Source organism: Mus caroli, unplaced genomic scaffold, assembly GCF_978045245.1.
Source record: "Mus caroli unplaced genomic scaffold, Mus_caroli_1 scaffold_6, whole genome shotgun sequence".
Classification (NCBI taxonomy): domain Eukaryota; kingdom Metazoa; phylum Chordata; class Mammalia; order Rodentia; family Muridae; genus Mus; species Mus caroli.
In genome coordinates this window covers 30,268,402-30,284,182 of record NW_028227261.1, presented here as the reverse complement: position 1 = coordinate 30,284,182, position 15,781 = coordinate 30,268,402, and the positions used below count along the sequence as shown (strand labels likewise).

General features: G+C 48.7%; 1 pseudogene; it reads right to left on the bottom strand.

The window, feature by feature from the left end:
• Positions 1-337: 337 nt before the first annotated feature.
• Positions 338-773, bottom strand: LOC110293411 (small ribosomal subunit protein uS19 pseudogene; annotated as a pseudogene).
• Positions 774-15,781: the final 15,008 nt, after the last annotated feature.

Here is a 15,781-nt window from a genome sequence, read left to right as displayed (position 1 = left end):
TGAGTACTTCTCTTATTTTACAACAATAACAATCCCATAAGAATGAAAAATATGTTCTTTTCAATATAAATACATGATTCCCTACTGATAGTGTTCAGTGTGTTAAAATGTGGGATAGTTGTCTGGAGAGAGCTCAGAGATTATGAGTACTGGCTGCACTTCCAGAGGACCTGGATTTGATTCCTAGAACCCCCATGACAGCTCACAACCATTTGTAACTCTAGTCTGGTGCATCTGACATCTTCTTTTGACTTCTGTGGGTTTGAAGCACAAATTTGGTGCACACACTTATGTGCAGGAATACCACTCTTTTTTTTTTTTTTTTTTTTTTTTGTCTTTATTGGCCTTGGCTATTTGGGGGGATGAATCGGGAGGAGTGGGTGACACCAATCCCAGGCTGGCCATGCTTTACAGGTTTGTAGGTGATGGAGAACTTGCCCAGGTAGTGGCTGATCATCTCTGGTTTGATCTTCACCTGGTTGAAGGTCTTGCCATTGTACACGCCCACCATGCTGCCCACCATCTCGGGCAGGATGATCATGTCCCTAAGGTGCCATATCACCACCTTGGGCTTCTCCATGGGTGGTGCCTCCTTCTTGGCCTTTCTCAAGTGCTTGAGCAGTGAGTGGTTCACGGTTCAAGTGCCGCCTTTGGTGGGCGCTGTACAACTGCATCAGCTGCTCATAGGACATGTCAAACAGTTGGTTGAGGTCTACGACACGGTAGGTGAACTTGGGGAAGGTTCTCTTCTTCTTCTGCTCCACTTCAGCCATCTTGGCGGTTACTTGGAAAAGAGGAATACCACTCTTACACATAAAATAAATAAGTACATTAATTAATAATAATTCATAATATTTTTTAAAAAACATTCTTTCATTCACTCATTGATCTGAGGGACTGAAATGAAAGGTGTGTACTACTGCACCTGGTTTATATATTGTGGCCTCCCTTCCCCCAGCCTGGAACCTGCTTGCTCAAGGGTGGAGCTACCGGCTCATTCGTCCTGCCACGCCCACTGCTGGAACCTGCCTTTGCCGCCTGGAGGCACACACGTGTTCGTCCTGCTACTGGACCCTGAGTTACTTGGCGGGATATTGGGTTCCCTCCCCCTTCCTTTATAACTGAGTGTCTGAAAAGAGTAAAATTGAGCCTTGATCAGGATGTTGTCTTGGCTCCATTGTTTCTTCCGCCCCGTCTAGATTCCTCTCTTTTCAGCGAACTGCCATTCTCAGTTGAACCGTTCGTGTTGTGGACTGCGGGCAGGCCGCAACAATATATTTGCTCTGTGTGTGTGTGTGTGTGTGTGTGTGTGTGTGCCACATGTGTGCAGGTGCCCAAGGAAGCCAGAAGAGAATGTCAGATCTCCTGGAACTGGAGTTATGAAGCTCCTTACATGGGTATTGGGAACCAAACTCAGGTCCTCTGGAAGAGCAACACAGGGACTCTTAACCACTGAGTCATCTCTCCAGCTCCTACAGGTTTGGATTGATTTCATGGTGCGATAATATTTGAGATTCACTGGGTTAAATGTACATATTATTAATATTGATTTTACCCTTTCTTTTTACCTTTTGATGTGGCTTCTAGAAAATGCACCATGACCCGTGGTGTGGCTTGTGTTATGTTTCTATCAAGCAGGTCTGATGTAGACTGCCCCCCAGTCTTACCTCCTTCTTGAACCTACCCCCATCTTTTCTGCTCTATTCAGTTCAGTATGTTCCAACAAGGTCCAGCATCGCTCTGTGATTGCACATCTTTCAAATGACCTTTTGCTGAGTTCTTCTCTGAAGATCTGAAAGTCTTCTTTAGAACTTCCTTGGCCAGTGCTGCTAATTCTAATGAGTGGAGTGGGCTCCCAGGAGCACAGTTGACTGTTCCTGAAGCCTTCCTTAGGACCAGTCTCTGGATACAAAACTCAGTGGATCCATTGGCTGAGAGGGCTGTCTGGATGAGGGTGAAGCACACTCTGAGAGACCTCGAGGGGGGTGGGTGGGTGGGTGGGGCACCCTCTCAAACTCTCACACTTAGCTTTCCACATGGTGGGAGAAGGCAGGGTTGGGGTGGGTTCTCATCCCTCTCCTCTGTTGGAGCCGGGAGCCATGTGATACTGGGTTTGTCTCTCATTTCTTTGTGTCTGTTTCAAACATAGGCAACTCCCACCTCGGAGTGATAAAGGCAAATTTAAGTGGGGCCGTGCTATGAACTAACTGGCCAAGTGCTTGGATATGGAAAAGTACGTAGTAAATCTCACCCTCCTTCCCCTCAGTCCATCCATCTTCACACTTGCTGGCGAAAGAGTAGGGAAGAGAAGGAAGAGAAAAAGGTTAAGGGCACCAAAAGAAACGTCCCAATTGCCCCTTCTTTTCCCTTTCCTCTTCAGGGCTGGCCCTGAGGGAGGAGACAGGGTTGGGACTGCTTAGAGCGCTGGGTTAATGAAGAACAGAGCCCACTCCGAAGCTGTCACCATTGATTTCTGTCTCAGGCAGCTTGCAAGCTGCCCCAGGAATCAATGTCAGAAGGTGAAAACAAATTTCTAAAATTAGCCTGGAATACATCGCAAGAAAAACCTTCTGCGAGTCAGATAGTAATGAAGCAAACACTTGAGCAAAGTGTCATTGCTGGGGAAGGGGAGGAGGCAGCCCAGCCTGGCGCTACCTACCACGGGGTGGGACAGCAGCCCAGCCTGGCGCTACCTTCCACGGGGTGGGACAGCAGTCTCCATATGGGAGAATCTCACCCTCCGGGAAATACACACTGTCACCACCCAACAGGCATGCCAGCACCCCAAGAGTGCTGTGTGGTCGCCACTTCAGCTGTCACAGAGGGGTGACTGTGTTAACAGTGGACTTAGAGGAGACAGGAAGGAAGGATTCAAGCTTGGTGAATTCCATCTTGCCAGAGGGCTCATGGTGGGCTATGAGAGCCAGGAAAGTGGTTTGATTTTTTTTTTTTTTTTTTTTTTTTTTTTTTTGCCCAGGCCGTTCTCCTGGGTGGTCAGAAATGATCACTCACTTCATTTTGGGAAGCTCAGATAAGTGCTTTCTTCAGACATGTGTGTGCATGCATGTGTGCATGTGTGTGTGTGGTATAGATATTTGTGTGGGTGTATACCTGTGTGCATAGATAAAGGGATACCAGAGGCCATTGTCAGGTATGCTCCTTGCTTAATCGCGACCTCATGTTTTGAAGACAGGGTCTCCCACTGACCCTGAGTGCACTGACTGGTTGGCCCACGAGCTCCAAGACTCTGTCTGCCCCTAGCACTGAGGCACTAGACCCATATCCCAGGCCTGGCTTAGACACAGATGCAGGAGATCCAAACTGGGGTCTTTATGGTTGCGCTTGGGTGTCCTCTCCAGATAGACAGCTCTCCAGCCTCCTGGCTCATTTTTCAAGACAGAGTCTGAGGCAAACCTGACAATCCGCACGGAGCAGTGTCTCCGCAGCTCCAGTGCCTGAGCCTCTTACCTTTCAATCTCCCCCCCACTCTGACACTGCTGACAAGCTCTGGGAAGAAAGGAAATAAGTAATACAGGAGAACCATTTTGTGACAGGAACCGTCCTCTGGGGACATACTGTGGTGTTACAGCTGAGAGGCTTCCAGGATGGAAGGTGAAAAGGGAAACACGTGTGTGTGTGTGTGTGTGTGTGTGTGTGTGTGTGTATGTGTGTGTGTGTGTGTGTATGGCTTCTGTGACTTGAGGATGGTATAAAGGAATTGAAGGGGACTGGAGAAAGATGTCTCAGCAGATGAGAGGCAGTACCGATCTTGCAGAAGACTCAAGTTCGATTCCTAGTAGCCATACCAGCAGCTCACATCTGTCTGTGATTTCAGCTCCAGGGGACTTGATGCTTCAGACATGCTTGCCTGCCTGCATGCCCTATGTCACATACATAGACACATCCACATACACACATGTATGCATGCATACATACATACATTACATTCATGTATATGTATATACACACATACATACATACAAGCATGCATAAACACATGCACACAATTAACACTCATGAACTTTAAAAAAGGAGTTGAACAACCATCCTGGGGGCTGGCATTCTATGTGGCTTCAAGAGTGTTTTATCAAAGCTGGCTGACTTGGGAAGTCTGATGTCTGATTGCACGGAGACTGGAACATCACTGTAACCCATAGCAGCTGGAAAAGCTAGAGTTTAAGAGTCCAGATGTGTGGGAGAGTTACAGACTGGGAAAGACATCCGGTAGCCTGAGTTCAGTCCCAAGAACTGATGTAAAAAAGCGGAGGGTGATTGCGCACGCTTGTCCCAGTGTTGGAGAACTGGAGACAGGAGGTCCCTGGGGGCGCTCTGGACAGCAGGCTTATAATCTGAATTGGTGAATTTCAGGGTAGCGAGAGACCCTGTCTTAATAAACCAGACAAGGAGTGCCCAAGAAACTAATAGCTGAGGCTGTTCTTCATGCCCTCACATGCACATACATGTGCACCCACATACATGCATTGTGAGTGCGTGCACACATACACTCATATACCTGCATACTCATGTGAGCCTGCACACACACACAAACACATACACACAGAAATACACAGAGAAGATCTCCTACACTTCAAGCACACTAGGAGCACTCAAGATGTTTGTTCTCAGTACCTGTCACCAAGTAAAGTGAGCCACCTGGAGCCGGATTAAAGACCCAAGTCTGGTGTGTGTGTGTAATTTCTATGAGACATGGTCAGGCTAGCCTTGAACTCACTATGTAGCCTGGGCTGACCTTAGACTCACAAAAATCTTACCTCAGTGTCCTGAGAGCTGGGACTTTTAGGTATGAACCACTATACCTGGCTAAGTCTCGACTTGCCAAAGTATGGCAGAATTTCTTTTGCCAACTTTAAAAAAAAATTAGTTATGTTGTGCCACTCTGACCAAAATACTTACTAAAGACAACTGAAGGAAGAGAATATTTCTTCTGTTTTATGTGCAGAGACTTCCTGTTCATAGCCTCATGCCCTTGGGTAGAACATCGTGGTGGCAGGTGTATGTGGCAGAGGACAGCCACTCAAATCATGGCAGACCAGAAAGGAGACAGTGAGATTAGAGTCTGCATTGTGACCTACATCTGCCACCCACACCCTAACTCCAAAAGGCTCCATAGCCTCCCCAAAATAATATCATCATTTGGAGGCCAAACATCCAGACATGAGCACATGGGGACATTTCAGATTGAAGTCACACATTTTCAAATGCTAGTCGTATATGTTTGATGATGGCGTTAACTTTACAAAACCTTTAGAAACTGTACACAGTGCCTGATATGCCCTCTTCTTCCTCTGTGTCCTCCTTGGTATCACTCGGAAAAATACACACTCTGGTGTATATCTTTCCATATAATTTTCCAATTTTTTTTGGTGGTGGTGGGAAATCAGTGATTTATTAGAGTTGGTTCCAAGAGCACGGGTGGGTAGGTGTTTGTTTTCTGGAACACAGGCATGCTTCCAATAGCCACGCCCCTGAAGAAAATGTCTCTTCTCCCCTGTCAGTTATTATTTATTTGAAATCTTTAAGGAGGGCCGGGGGGCTCATGAGACCCACCCTGTTTTAGTCAGCATTTAATTGCTGTGAAGAGATACCAAGATCGTGACCACAGCATCTCTTATTTAAAAAGGCATTTCATTGGGCCTGGCCTACGGTTTAGAGGTTTGTCCATTATCCTCATGGAAGGGAGCATGGCAGCGTGCAAGCAGACATGGTGCTGAAGAAGTTGAGAGTTTAGCCCAATCCACAGGCAGCAGGAAGAGAGAGACACCAGGCCTGGGGTGGGGGCCCTTGGAACCTAAAATCCCACTCCCAGTGACACACTTTTTTCCAACAAGGCTACATCTGTTCCAACAAGGCCACACCTCCTAATCCTTTCAAATAGAATTACTCCCTACTGGCCAAGCGTTCAAAACCTATGGGCTGATGGAGATCACTCTTGTTCGAACCACCACACATCTCCTCCAGGACAATCTTTTCTTTCTTGAAAAAAAAAAGTCTCATTTTACCTATATAGCTTTATTAGCTTTTGAATTAAAAAAAAAGTATCCCATCTCATTAACCATATTCCTAGGCCATTATGATTTCCAGCGGATATATAGTTGTCAACAGATGGACCGTAGGCTGTTCCCAGGGCTAGGCTGTTTTAAACAATGCTGTGAAGGAACATCTTCAGTGATGTTTCAAGTGTGCTGGCTCTGTCAGCATGCGGACCTGAGCTCTAATCTTATTAAAACCAGCTAAGTGTCTGCTAAATGTCACGGCTGTCCCACCTTGCCTCATCTGGTCCTTGAGCAGTCATTCCTTTGAAGCCAAGTTCGGATTCCAACATTTTTCTTCCTTTTTTTTTTTTTTATCTCAGTAGATTCAGCCCATCAATCCAGCCCATCTAGAGCCATCTGGATCCTGTCGATGTGTCTGCAGTCTGCCTGGCCTTTCCCCCTCCCCGCTCCTTCCTTTCAAATCAACTGCAAATTCTGTAAACAGGCCTTTCATGTTTTCAATTAAGTCATTAATAAAAATGCCGTGCAGGTGAAAGTTGAGGCTAGCACTCTGTGGCAGGCCACCAGAGACCTTCCAGGTCTACCAACGCTCTGGGGGTCCGCTACAGATTCTCCTAATTGAGGCAGAATTCAGCTCACACTCTCCTATAAGTTTATAATAAACTTCATAAAACAAAGTCGGACCAGATGGTTCCAACATCCAGGCTCAGTGGAGAGGAACCATTCTCTGAAACAGAAGCTTGGGTTATGGATGGAGGGCTGGGCTCCTATTGTTTCTGTTTTAGCTGGGGCGCTTGGCCACCTGGTCTCCCCACTGCTATCTCAGTGACCTAGGCCAAGGGCTCCCCAGGGTTACTGTTCCCCCTATCAGTCACTGGCAACCCATGGGAAATGGCTGACAAAGGCAGCTAATGTTTGATGCTGAAGGAACCCAGCTTGGGAGCTTGCACCCTTTATTGCTGCACCCCCCGTGCAGCACTGAGTGACAGACAGCATGGATGCAGGAAGCCATGTATCTAGGGGCTTTGCTGCTAGGGAACAACCAGGTGCTGATGGGGGGCTCAGAGCCTGGCAGGAAGTGTGGATTTCACAAGGTCAAGGAAAATCTCTCCAGCCTCTCAGACACAGCATCTTCATCCACTCAGTGGGGAGGGGGACCCTTCACCCATGAGGGGCGGAGCGTGAAGTTCATAAGACACGGTGGAGACGGCATGCAGGGTGCAGGGAGACATCCTGCCTGCAAATATGCTTCCTTTCATCTCATAGCGTCAACATAAATTTAGATCAGTCTTAACAAATTAACAGGTTTCGCTTACTACCAGGGACCCAGATTTTTCTAGGAGCCCCAGAGGATTTGGCAACATTGGGGCCACTTTACCAGCTTCTTGCCCATGACGGTGACATAGTGAACTAACTGTATTCCCCTCATTTGCCAAGGTCACTGCCACTCACTTAGCATATTCCTGGGCTCCTATCCCAGACAGGTTCAGATGGTCAGCTAGGTGTTGTGGGGTGGGACATTCACTGCCCTGGTGTAGAGTTGACAAGTGCAGGCTCAGGGCTGAATTGCTCAACCTTGGTGTGATCTCCACCAGGGTGTCAAGTGCTTCCTTTAAAAAATGGTCTAATAAAAGGTGGTTGAAAAATTGACTGTTCACCTGGTGGTAGAGGCATATACCATTGATCCCAGCACCTGGAAGGCAGAGGCAGATGGATCTCTGAGTTTGAAGCTAGCCTGGTCTACAGAGTGAGTTCCAGTATAGTCAGGGCTACACAGAAAAATCCTGTCATGAAAAACCAAAACAAACAAGTAAACAAACAAACAAACAAACACCTCAACCAAGCAACCAAAAATAACTATCTGTTGTGATCCTTGATTGGGGTGGAGTTGTGTAGCCTGGATGACCTCCTGTGGTGGTTGACTAAGCTGGGAGCCCAGGCTTGGGACCTGGTAAGTGAGAAAGGAGCTGTAAAGGGCCAAGACACAGCAAGCACAGGGATGGGGAAGGGATGGGGAAGGGATGGGGAAGGGATGGGGAAGGGATGGGGAAGGGATGGGGAAGGGATGGGGAAGCTCGGGCAGGTCTGACCAGTGAAGTGCTTGCTGGATAAGGAGGAGGACCTGTCTTAGTTACTTGCAGTTACTTTCCTATTACCATGACAAAATCCCATGACCTGGGCAACTTAGAAAAGAAAGCCTTTAGTTGGGAGGCTTGCTTTCAGTGCTCAGGGTGAGTTTGGGATCCATCACTCCAGGGAGCATGGCAGCAGGTAGGCAGGCAGCAGGCAGCAGGCAGCAGGCAGCAGGCAGCAGGCAGCAGGCAGCAGGCAGCAGGCAGCAGGCAGCAGGCAGCAGGCAGGTAGGCAGGTAGGCAGGTAGGCAGGTGAGCAGGTGAGCAGGAGGGCAGGCAGGCAGGGTGCTGGAGCAGTAATTGAGAACTTACAGCTGATTCATATTCTGGAGGCAAAGAAAAGAGAACTAACTGGGAACAGTGTGGGCTTTTGAAACCATACCCCCCACCCCACCAGTGACATACTTCCTCCAATAAGGCCATACCTCCTAATCCTTCCCAAATCGTTCCACTAACTGTAGACCAAGAATTCAAATATATGAGCCTATGGGGCAGGTGTGTGTGTGTGTGTGTGTGTGTGTGTGTGTGTGTGTGTGTGTCTTGGGGGCATTCTCATTCAAAGCACCACAGGACCTAAGTTCAGGTCCCTAACACACACATAAAAATCAGATATGGCGGCATGTACCTATAATCCAGGTTTTGGGGAAGAGGAAACAGAAAGATCCCTAACACTTCGGCTACGACCTTTGACCTCTGACCTCCTCATGCCTGTGTACAGTCATACACCTGCCCCTATATGCATGCGTATATACTAACTCCCCCTATAGAAACTGCTAGTCTATCAACCATCTTTTTTTTTAATTTATTTTTTATTAGGTATTTTCCTCGTTTACATTTTCAATGCTATCCCAAAAGTCCCCCATACCCACCCTCCCAATCCCCTACCCACCCACTCCCCCTTTTTGGCCCTGGGGTTCCCCTGTACTGGGGCATATAAAGTTCGCAAGTCCAATGGGCCTCTCTTTGCAGTGATGGCCGACTAGGCCATCTTTTATCAACCATCTTTTAACTCCAGCACCCAGGTACGATTGCTCTGGAGACTTTCTAGGGGTGTCAGCACAGGACACCCATTAGAGACAATGGAGATGTCACTGTTAGAGAAGCAGCTTTCCTTGTGCGACAAGCCCTCACCTCTCCTTGTCCACTTCGTACCAAGAGTCCTGCGGGCTGACACATCAAACAGCTTGCTTTCTTCTTCCTTCTCTGAAAAACCAGGCTCAGTGGGCTTCAGAGGATTATAGGCAAGTACAGCCTCACTGGGCAACCGGTAGCAATCAGGAACTTAGCTCTAATGGAGAAAAGCCCCCAGTTTTCTGAATCTACCGCTGCCCTCTGCAGCACTTCCTGGGTGGTGGGGATGGGGGCTCTTGTTGCTCTGTCTGCCTGGCCAGTGATTGTGAAGCGCCGGATAGTAAGCCAGCTGGCTTCTGTGTGTTGTGTTGGCTCAGAGCTCAGGCCTGTTGTATACATTTGTAACTAACTTGGCTGGGTGTGCTGAGTTGATTTCAAAGCTGCCTTCTATTAACTCGTTCTACTCCGTGCTGGAGATGTCCCTTCTCTGGAAGCGGAGGTGGGAGGAACTCCTGACCTCTGCTGTTGGAGTTGTTACCATCTGATTTCCATGTGTCCTGCAAGCCTTTCCCATTTGCGAGAGGCCAACTTGACACCCTGGATTTCCTCATGCTTCCTTCTTCAGGGTGAGGCCGATTGCTCTGGGTTCCCTCTCTTAACAGGTCTCTGTCAGTTTATCCACTGTCATCTTTCCTTCTGCTCTGGAGTCCAGCGCTGACACCACGATAGAACTGAGGAGCTGAAATCACCCCGTGTCTGCAGAGTTGAGCATTGCTACAGCTCTGCTGGAGGTGAGGCTGCATCTTGTGCCCGAGGTTAGGTGTGGTCCCCTTAAGCCTGTGGGACAAACTTGGTTTGCCAACTTTTTTTTCTTGTAAATTTTGTTTTTAGTGAAGGGGTGTGTGTGTGTACATGCTTCTGTGCGTATGCATTTGTGTGTGGGTGTATGCGCGCGCGCGCGCGCGCGCGCGCGCGTGCTGTGCACATGACTCTGTGTATATGTATTCATGTGTATATATGTGTGTGTGTTGTGGACATGTCTCTGTGTGTATGGATCCATGTGTGTGTGTGTGTGTGTCTGTGTCTGTGTATATGTGTGGTGTGTTGTGGAAATGACTCTGTGTGCATGCATTCATGTCTGTGTGTTTAAACGTGTGTCTGTGCACTCGCGTGTGAGTATGTGTATGCAGGTATGCTCTTTCCACAGGACAGATGTAGCGTTATGAGGACAACTTTGAGCATAGCTTCTTGCCTTCCCTCCTTGCTTGAGGCAGGGTTTTGTTCACCACTGTGCATACTGGGTGACTGGCTCAGGAGCTCTTGAGGATTCTTCTTGCTCCTCCACACATCTCCAATAGAAGTGAAATTATAGATATGTGCTAGCATGTTTGGCTTTACACAACTTCTGGAGATTCGAACTCGGGTCCTCATGCTTCTATGGCGAGTGCTCTACCTATTGAGCCATCTGTAAATAAAGTTCTTTGGGACCCCGCCATTTCTCTTGCTTATGCATCGTCTGTGGCTGCTTTTGCACTGTCGTGGAGAGCAGGTGGCTGCGGCAGGGACTGAGAATGTGCGCTCTCTCATCATTTCCAAATCTCTGTTGTGGACCCTTCCTGCTTCCCCATTTCCAGGACTCCTGCTGAGATAGGCCTTTCTTTCTGGGTCAGGTTGGTGTGAGCCTATGTTCTCCAGACTTCTCCTCTGTTCATTGCTAGGCATCTCCAGGGATCTGTCTGCATCTCTACTGCCTTGTTGCTCTACCCAAATGCCTGACAAGAACCAGGAACCAAGAACCCGAACCTGAGGCAGAAGGGCTTATTTTGGCTTACAGCTGGAAGATATGTAGTTCGCCATGAGGGAAAGGTGTGGCAACAGGGATCAGGTCACGTCCCATCCACAACAGGACGTGAAGCAAGGATAGAAAGCTAGCCCGGGCTAAGAAATCTCAATACCCAATCCCAGTGACCCGACTCCTCCAGTGATGTTCTGACTAAAGTTTCCTCCAGCTTTCCGAAAACAGTGCCACCACCTGGGGCCCAAGTGTTCAAACACATGAGCCCACAGATGCCATTTTATATTCAAACCACAGCAGCCTGCCTGTGTGGGTACGGAGGCCATGAGATCCGTGCTGTTGGAGATGGTTTCTGAGGAGCCTGCCTGCTGAGAGAACTCCTTTCCTGCAGGATGCCCCTCCTAACTCTTGTCCCCCCCCCCCACCCCCAGGTTGTGCTCATTAGTGATGTGTGGCATAGGTTGGGAAGTTAAACAGATCTTAAGGTGACTCTTGCAACTATGGGATCTTGGATTGGTTTCTCCCCCCTCCCCGCCCCCACCTCTCTGATCACCCCGGGTTTCAGCGAGGGTGCCTGGCCTGCCTCTGGGTCATTGTGATGATGAACCTGCCCTGCATCTGCTTTCTAGGACTGTCTTCCTTCGCTCCCACGAGGGGACAGGAGCAGCCAGAGTGCTGAGCAGAGTGTGGCTCAGGGCTCAGAGCCACGAGCCTGTGGTTTGGCTTCTTAGAGGACTCTGGATTCCTGCCACATACTCCCTCCGTCTCCGGAGTCTGGTCCTTTATCGAAATGAGGGGCTACAGATTCGCTGGCCTGCAGAAGGCAGCAGTCAGGAGAGCTGAGGGGTTTCCAAAGGCACAGGTGCTGGGGCTAGGCAGTGAAGGCCAGGCCAGTTGCTATGGAGAGAGAAACATTATGCGGTTAACTTGTTTGACTGGCGGCCTTGAGAAATACCCATGTCCCGCCGGGGCCCTGGAGCCATCCATCATTTGGAAAGGCTCCTTTCATGATGAGGGTTATCTATGTGGCTAATAAAACCGCACTCACAATCCCTTCCATGCAGACAGCCTTTCCCTTTTTACACACTTTATGGGGCCCTCTTCAGTTTATAAGGCATCCGAGGCTTCCTTCTATTCAGTGACAGGCCTTTGAGCGCGTGCTGTGTGCTGGGCACAGCAGGGATGGGACGTGAGCTGCACACGGCCCCAGCTGGCAGGAGCTCAGAATCCCATGGCGTGGTGAGCACAGCCTTGTTGCCCCAGCCCATGGGAGGAAAGTGGGTGGGGGTGGCCTTGGACAGGAGAGGGGCAGCCTCAGAGGAGATGAGAAGGAAGGAGACAAAGAGGATTAAACTCAGGGTATCCCAAAGGACACTAACAATTTCAGTACCGCTTCAACCGGGGCCCTGGGCCAGGCTGCTGGCACGCCTTGATTCATTTATCATGGCGGAATTCTTCTGGTCGCCGGCCAGAGGAGCACAATGCTGACAGGTTGAGACAATGAGAGGGGTCTTGTCTCAGGTGTACAGATTACAGGCAGGACTGTGTTGACAGAGGATTTGGATTTTTTTTTTCCATGTGTAGGAAAATACCACGAGCTGCACAACTGCCCAGTCTTACAGACAAAAAAGTTAGTTACCTTTCTCTTCCCAGTGGCAATTAAATATCCTAGAAAAACATCTGATTGGCCCAGACCCAGCAGGTGCTGATGTCCTGAGTCAGTACCTATGGCTCAAGGGAGGGCCGTTACAGCAGATGATCAGTAGCTGCCATTATGGCATAGGCTAGAATTGGGAGATGAAGGTGGATCAGATCTATTGTTTCTAGCTATATTTTCATTTTCAAATGAAGGAAGTTATCTCTTTCTATCTTGAGACAGGGTATCATATATTTCAGGTTGACCTCAAATTCTCTGTGTTGAACTTCTGATTCTTCTGTCTTCCCCTCCCAAGTTTTGGGATTAAAGGCGTATGGCACTATGTCTGGGTTTTGTAGTGTTGGGGATCGAACCCAGGACCTCGCCGGTGCTCAGTAAGCACGCTACCAACTGAGCCACACCTCCAGCTCTTATTTACACTTTTAACTTACTAAGATGTAAACTTCTTACGGATCTAGGGAATGTCAGTGATGAAGTTGCACAGAAAGGGCAGTAGATAGCTGTAACTTTAATGTCACTTCAGAGAGCCATGTTAGCCCTGTCTTTTATTCATTGAACAAAATCTGGTGAATTTCCACTGTGTATCAGGCACTGATTTATTGACAGCTTATGGCAATGAAGACACTATTTTTGACTTTTTGGAGCTTGCAGTTTTATAAGGGAAACAGGAAAATAATACAAAGAGAGGAGAAAACCTGGGGGAGGTGTGGTTCGGATGGGAAAATCAGGGGCAACTAAAGGAGACAGAGTTAACAGTTGGGAAAATGGGTGGTACTGAAAGCGGGTGGCCATCGCGTGCAAAAGCCCCGAGGTAGCTTTGGTTTGGGTGTGTCCTGGGAAATAATCCCAAGACAACAAAGCAGGAGGAATACGGGCCAGAGCACAGGGGAGTGTGTCAGATGGAGGTTAGAGTAGGCAGGGCCAGGCTATACAGACTCACCAATGCTGGACATGGCAAAGAGTTTGGGTTTAGTTCTAAGTATCAGATGACATCTTGAAGCAGTGGATTCACAGAGAGATGACACTGACTGGCCCAAGAATGGTCTCCCAAGGAGGAGGAAGCTGCCGTTGGAGCAACCCTTTTTTGTTTTGTTTTGTTTTGTTTTTTCTTGATGAGGCAAGGGAGGGAAATGGGCACACCTTGTGACCCCTGCTTCCACTACGGCATGGACAGATGGCATCTTCAAAGGGAGGGCAGGAAGGCCAGTAGAGATGGCTGAGGAGTGGTAGGAACGGTCCAGCTGGGTGCAGATAGGAAGTGCATGAGTCTGGAAGTGGCCAGAGAATTATGATGTATCAGAGAGCCCCAGGAAGACAGGGAGTATAAGGACCGTGTGCATATGTATGTATCTATGTGCACCTGTGTAGGGGTGTGTGTGTGTGTGTAAATATTAGCAATCCTTCTTCAGAGTTCATCTACCTTTTTGTGAGACAAGCTTCCTCCCTGGCTTAGGCTAGGCTGGCTGGCCAAAGAACTCCAGAGATTCTCTTGTCTCTGCCTTCCCAGTGCAGCATGGGTTCTGGGGATCAAACTCAGGACCTCGTGCTTGGAAGACTTTGTGCTTGGAAGTGTTTTACTAACTGAGCCACCTCACCAGTCCTGGAACCGGGGCGGATCAGTAGTTATTTGATCTTGTTCAGATGCCCTAGTCAAAAAAGTGACAGGATGTATCCAATTAAAGATAGGGTGAATTAGGACAGACAGACAGAGTGAATAAGGACAGACAGACAGAGTGAATAAAGGTAGGGCTTGAATAGCAGTTTCAGGGGAAGTGTAGGGCACTAGAAAGAGAAAGAAATGGCTGGCACACATATTTGATCCACAGAGATTTAAGCTTTGTCTGTTTCTAGAATGTTCCTTACAGATAATATCAGGGTTGTAGGTTGAACTGTGTCCCTTCAAAATGCATGTGTTGAAGTTTCACTTCACAAAACGTGATTCTGTGGTTTTAGAACATGAGGAGTGGGTAAGGAAGTAACTTGGCACAGCCCTTGTCGCTCACCTCCCATTGCAGTGGGCAGATGGCCTTCTTAGAGCGAGGGGAAGAGGGCCAGCAGGTCTTTTACATTTTTTATTGGCACTGCCGGGGATTGAACCTGGTGCCCTGTGTGTGGTTGGCGAGTGCTCAACCAGCGGGCTGCATAGTCTAGCCCTTTGAGGATACAGTCTCTAAGGTGATTTAAAGGAGATGGGCCTTTTAGAGACAGCAGGAATTCAATCGGACTGATGTCTTAGAAGGGGAAACTCAGAGCACAGAGTCATCAGGGTGCTTGTGTACAGAGGCATGACCCTGTGAAGAGGCAGCAAGAGGGTTGCCAGCTGCAGGTGAAGGAGTGTACCACCATCTTGCATCTCCATCCTGCAGAACTATGTAGACGTAGGCAATCATGTGAGCCACCTGGGCTTTAGCCTTTGACTACAGCAGCCTGAGCAGGCCCTTCCTGGCCTGTCCCATGCCACTTTCCATCCTGGCCATCTCTGCCCCACCTATTTGTACTCCCGCCATACTGAGTTTTTTACTTCCTTCTTGCCTTCTGTCTTCTCTCTGATTCTTCTGCCTAGAGCCCCCTCCCTGAGGCACACTCACTCTGCTGGTTTATCAGGACCTCTGTATCCTTCAGCTTTCAGATCAAATGCACCGTTCCCTGTGAGAAAGGCTTTCTGTGCCTTTTGCACACTGCCCCTTCTCCAGCCTCTACACTAGACTGGTTCTCCATGCCAATGTTGTCTTAGGAGGGCTCCGGGTTGGTAGATCCTAGGACAGAGAATTGAGTGTGGGAGATGCTGGGGAGTGCTGATGGGGACAACCCCTGTGGGGATGAGGTCAGGGGGATGAGGAGGTGGCATCATGGAACTCAGGTAATAGCATGACAGAGGCCAGAGGGAGCCCTGTAAGTAGCCAGCTATGGGGCTGGGGTGGTTCGTGAGAGTATGGAGGTCCATCTTCATGGTCAACTTGACTGGATTTTAGAATCACCTAGGAGCCACAGCTTAGGGCCTGCCTATGAGAGCATTTCCAGAGAGATCTAACAGAGGCATGGTGACCGACTTGAAGGTGGGTGGCCCCATCCCACAAGCTGAGATCCATGGCTAAATAAAACAGAGAAAGCG